Source organism: Nannospalax galili, unplaced genomic scaffold (assembly GCF_000622305.1).
Source record: "Nannospalax galili isolate Female #2095 unplaced genomic scaffold, S.galili_v1.0 scaffold298, whole genome shotgun sequence".
NCBI classification, from domain to species: Eukaryota; Metazoa; Chordata; class Mammalia; order Rodentia; family Spalacidae; genus Nannospalax; species Nannospalax galili.
Genome location: NW_008344488.1, coordinates 2,716,686 through 2,722,748, shown reverse-complemented (window position 1 = coordinate 2,722,748; position 6,063 = coordinate 2,716,686).

Sequence of the window (6,063 nt, the reverse complement as noted above, 5' to 3'; positions counted from 1 at the left end):
GGGTCCCTTTTGCCCCTGCTGTGCTTGTTGGTTCCCTGGGTCAGGTAGGCCCTGGATCTGATGCCTGGCTGTAGCCACACCTGTTTTCTCTCCATCAATCATGCCTGGCTTCTGGGGGAGGCCCTGACTGGGCAAACTGTCTCCACACCTAGTATAACATTTCACAGGAGAGAAATGCACCTTGTTTAATCTGAGGAGATAATTATCCACCCCTGGGACAATTTTAGTCTTCTGAACCTGTATTATTTTATTATGGATGCCTTTTGTGAACTGCCCCTCAGATTTTAAAATCTTCCAGACATTCCTTAGCACAGAATTTGACTTTTTGTCAATTTTTTCTTTAGGAACTCGGGCTCAACATATATCTTGCCACATTTGTCTTTGAGTAACCCAGAGATCTCTTTCTTTGCTTTGTCTTTTTTATATCTCTTCTAGGTTGCTCTACTATTTTACAGACACATTTTATATGCTGGTCTAAGTCACTTAGATCTCCCAAAGCCTCTCCTACTTCATAAAGATCCTGCCCCACTAAGGGACTCAGGAAATCCACTGAAGCTGCATACCAATCTTGAGGTCCCTGCTGAATCAAGTTCTTTTTTAAACCTCTGGTGAACACAGTCCTATCTGGTCCAGTGAACTGGACACCATACATTGCTTTCCTCATACAGTTCTCCCAGTATGCCTATCCCTCCTCTATTGTCCTCCAGCCCCTGATATCCATGGAACCTACACTGGTGATGACCAAGTACAGTCCAGCTTGTACAAGCCAGTCCACCAGGGACTGATTCCCCCGTACTACCTCAGGGTATGCAGCCTGTGTCTCAGGGAGGGATGGATGGTTATATAGCTCAGCTTTTTCTGCTTCTGCAGCACTTAAATTAATACCATCTGCTCCCATGTCCCATATCTTCACAAGCCAAGTGGTGAGGGGCTCCTTCGTTGCTTGTTTGAATGTCTTCCTTAGTTCCAACAGCTCCAGTGATGAATATTCTCTGATTGCCATGTCCCTTGCACCAGACCATTGTTAAGACCTCCATCAGCATGCTGAAACATGGATTTTTTTTCTTTCTTTGTAATAAAGGTAGAACTGGAGGGGCATCTTCAGCTATTTCTAGGTCGCACCCTTCCTCATCACTATTTGCCTTCTCCATTGAGTTCCAGGTTTTGGGGTCCCAGGATGAGCCTTGTATTTTCAATCTAATCTGGGCTCTCTTCCCCTTCTGGCCCCCTAGCCATATAAAACAACAGGCTAACCACTTCTTTCTCTTTTTTTTTCTTTTATGCAATTTACTGGCACGGTCAGAGGCCAGTACTGAAGAGGCCAGCCTCATATCCCTTTCTCACTGCAGTTCTTGTCTTACACCATCAGTCTCCCTCCAGGCTTCTGACTTGACCTGGAGCAGATATCTTATTACCCACAGGAGCAGCCAGGCTGCCTCTGCAGCTGCTTACTGATACTTCTGCCCCTGGAGTGTTACTCCCAGGGCTTGGGAAGTCTGCTCTAGACCTTCAGCTTCCTCAATGCATCTCCATACTCCCGTGGCAGACCCCACTGGTCAACCAGGTACACCACTCAATACCACCTACAAGAGGCCTGCAACCCCATCATTTCCTCCACTGACATCATTCTCTTAGGTGGCCTCACCCTAGTTACACATCTCACTATCCACTGCACAACCCATGCCATTGCTGCTACCCCCCAACAGTCCTATGAGGATAGCCCACCATGTCAAAATTTCCTCTGCCAACACTCTCCCTTCACCCAACTTTGCTTCAGTTGTTGCTCTCCTTCCCCATATCAAAGACAACACCATTGCTCTTCCCAAACTCATCCTTGGTTTTGTTATATCCTGGTTGACTATACCAATTGTTAAAATTCCTTCTGGGAGGTGCAAACAATGTCAGGTCCCTTCCTCCCTTGGTCTCTACAACAAACCAAGGTCCAATTTCTCCAAACTGAAGTTTGGGAAACAAGAGAGTTTATTGGGCTTACTTCCAGAGCACTGGTTGAGGGTTTGCTTACAGGAGTGTAGGTATTCCTCTCCAACGCTGCTCTGGAAAGTCCCCATCCAGGCATGGAGCCTAACTTCCCAGGAACTGTACAAAATGGTGAGAGACACTCCCTATGACTTCCTCAGCTTATATACCCTTAATCCCTCCACCTTGTGCAACTAGAGCTGACTGGTTAGTTGGAAGGCATGGATGACCCCCACCCCCACCCCTTCTTTCTTGTAGAGGGTCAATAGTCAATAAGTTTGTGATGCAACCAAGCCTGGGAAGGTGTCTGTCCATAGTTTCCTGGTTGGAGGACAGTCCTATGCAACAGTGCACTTACGTACATGAGGGCAAAAAAAAAAAACAAAAAAAAAACTCATACACATTAAAATTAATTAATAAAATTTGGGACTGGAGAGATGGCTCAGCAATAGAAAGCACTGGCTGCTCTTTCAAAGAATAAGGGCTGGGCTCCCAGCATTCACATAGAAGCCATCAATCATCCCTAATTCCAAGGGATCTGACCTCCTCTTCTGGCCTCTGTGGTCATTACATGACATGGGTACCCTTACATACATGCAAGCAAAACACTTATACATATAAAATATAAGCAAATAATTTAAAAATATTTGTAAAATATTGCTTCTCTGTCCAAATAAAACTTTGGTGGGATACATATTCAAAGATACATGTGTTTCCATATTTTATGCAGATTTCCACTGCTATGACAAATACCTGAGACAATCAACTTCCAGAAGAAAAGGATCTATTTTGCCTCAGTTTTAGAGGTTAGGATTCATAGGCTGATGGCTCCATTGATTTCGTTCTTGTAGTGAGGGCAGCAAATAATGGCCTGAGGGAGTTAACATGGGACACAGTAAAGCTGCTCATCTCAGGCCAGGGAACAAAGGAAAGGAAGAGAAAGGAATCAGAAAACCAAGCTCCCCCCAGGGAAAGCCCTCAGTAACCTAATGACTCCCACCAGGCCCCACCTCTTAAAAGGTTCTGCCAACTTTCAATAGCACCACACTGGGAACCAAGACTTTACCACATAGGCTTCTATGGGACACATATCAAACCAGAGCAGTATGGAAAATGAATAGCTCTTTTCCACACCAAATGCTTTTCCTCCATGCAGTATGCTGAGGCAGCATTATATCATGAAGCTTTTCTTTATTATAAGCATGTCTTGTATCATGCCATTTTTAAGTCTAATTTTTGATATCTTAACAAAAGCAATAGTTATCTTAGTTCTATACAGCATATACTATGTGTCTACATATACACAGTGCCTGCACAAATTTTATAGCTTCTTGTGAATGTAGTATTTTAAATATGAAGTCTTAGCTTTCTCTTATGTTTAAAGCAAAGTATCAATTTCTTCTGTCTCTATAGAGATATATATTTTCTGTAATATTACTTGTTGGACATATACTAGCATGATCTTCACTGAGTCATGCCCTGAAATAAGCCACTTGCCCCTGAATGCATACAGAAACTATGACTTGCTTCAAACCAATAGAATAGGACATAAGTGAAAGTATTCTGCAGATGTAATTAGTCGACTTAAAATCCATCAAAATGGAGATTATCACGATGAGTCTGACCTAATAAGGTGAACCCTTCAAAAGACCTTCTGAGAGTTTCTGAAGTCATAGATTTGAAGCAACAGAGGTGTGTGTGTGTGTGTGTGTGTGTGTGTGTCCATCTCTATGTCTGTGTGAGACTATGTGTGTCTATGTGTGCCTGTGTCTCTGTGTCTATCTATATATGTGTCTGTGTGTCTATGTCTATATCTGTATATGTGTCTGTGTGTCTTTGCCTTGCCTTGAAGAAGAAAGTTATCAGTTATCATGACTTTTGTAGTCTTAGAGAAACTAATTCTGCCAACAAACTCTAGCAACTTGGAAGCATACCATTTCCACTCAAACTCTGAGATGAGAACAAAGTCCAAATTTCATCTCGATATCAATCTTGTGAAATCCCAGCAGAGATCCTCCCAAGCCGTGCCTGGACTCCTGACCCACAGGAGCTGTGAAGCAATAAACATGCTAGCTTGGGCTGCTGAGCTTGTGATAATCTGTTATGGTCTCCTGTATATAAAACCTGGCCAGCTAAAAAAGACAAGAGAAGAAAAAATATTACTAATGACAACAGCAGTAGCACAACAAAACATCTAGAGATGAACCTCAAAGAAATATCCAGAGAATATAGGAAGAAAAATTAAACATTTAAGAAGTGCACAAGAGGGCTGGGGAGATGGCTCAGCAGTTAAGAACATTGGCTGTTCTTGCAGAAGACCCGGGTTTGAATCCAAGCACCCACGTGGCAGCTAACAACTGTCTGTAACTCCAGTTCCAGGGGATCCAACAGACTTTTCTGTCCTCCACAGGCATTGCATGAGATGGGTGCACTTGCTTACATGTAGACAATACACACATACAAATAAAATAAAAATAAAAATTTTTTAGAAAAGAAGCACATAAGATTCAATAAATAAAGATATACATGTTTTGAACTGAGGGATTACCAATGCTATAAAGATATCAATCCACATCAAATTGTGAATCAACTCAATTAGAAAATAAATGGTAGGTAGAATTTGAGAAAATGACACTATAGTCCACATGGAAAAGAAAAACATAAGAAAATCTTAACTCTCTTGGAAAATAATGGAAAGCTAAGGTCTAGTGAATATTAACTCTGTTCTGAACCCAATTCTGTTACTTGCCAGTCTCATCCAATTCTCACATAGCCCCTCTAGACAGGCACTATCATCATCCATTTTATAGATGCAGAAACAGCAGCAGAGAGAGATTAAGTAACTGCCCAGCTATGCTAGAGCCAGGATTTGAAGCAAATGTTCCAGTGTCACATCCAGTTCCTTGCCTCGTGCTCCATTCTGCTTGGAATAAGTCAGACAGCCCCACAAGACACTGAAGCCTGTAAGGAAAGTTATTGTAAAAATTTTGTTGGTATAAGGTTAGATGACTAAAAGGAATAGTAAAAAAAAAACCATAATCAAGATATCAGACAAACCTATATAAGAAAGTGGTATAAAGTAAAGAAAGCCTTTAAAACAAGGAGGTGGGGAGTGAATGTTAAATAAATAATATTGGATAAGTTGGTTCCTTATTTGGAAGAAACAAAACTCAGAACTAGACCCCTTAATTGTTATAACACACACAATGAATTCCAGGGAGACCAAAGATATGTAAGTAATAATGAAACTTTGAAAGTATTTAAAGAAGATATTTATGACAGTGTTCAACTATTCTAATAGTGGGTGAGAACTTTCTAAACATCATAAAAACTGAAAGGCAAGGAATAAGTATTCCGGTCTCAAAGTGATTCCTCACTTTGGTGTGTGAGGGGAAGGAGGGGGTAGATCTGCAGCATGTATAACAAATAAAAATTCCTTTAGTGACTCCCATTCTCAGACCTCTTGGGGTAAGTCTATAGCGCAGCCCTCCGTGCTTTGACTCCCCAAGCCACATTCACCCTTCCATCTCCCCCGCTGTTCTCTACTCCTAGTTTGGGCCCTGCACCATTCCTACTCTTGGGTCCCCAGACACCTGGAACCAATACTGCTTCCTGATCTTTTTCACCCAGACCAACTTAGTGCCTTCCCTGGGCCCTAGGAGCACTGCTTCTGGACCTGGCCCCGCCCTCACCTCCTTTTACTTCCCTGATCCTGCAACACCTGCTAGCCTCTTTCTGGGGCTGACAGCCTCTTTCTGGGGCTCTGAGGCTTACCTTTCCTCTCCCTGATCCTTTGCATCCAGTACAACCCAGCTACTCAATCGACTCCCTGGGAAATCTTGGGATTTATTCCCACCCCATCTGCCTTTGCATCCCTGCATGGCATGGCCACGGCCAGGATCTCAGGTCAGTCCAACACCCAAGTTCCTGAGGCCAAAATCATTCTTAGAAGATTCCAGACCTAAGGAGAAAGTCTGAAAACTTCTGACCCACATTGGAATTGGGCCACCGGGGATCTCCTGAAGACAAAATCAGTTCGGCCACGACAATATAAAATCAAAAGAGAGAACCAGAAGCTTAAATGAA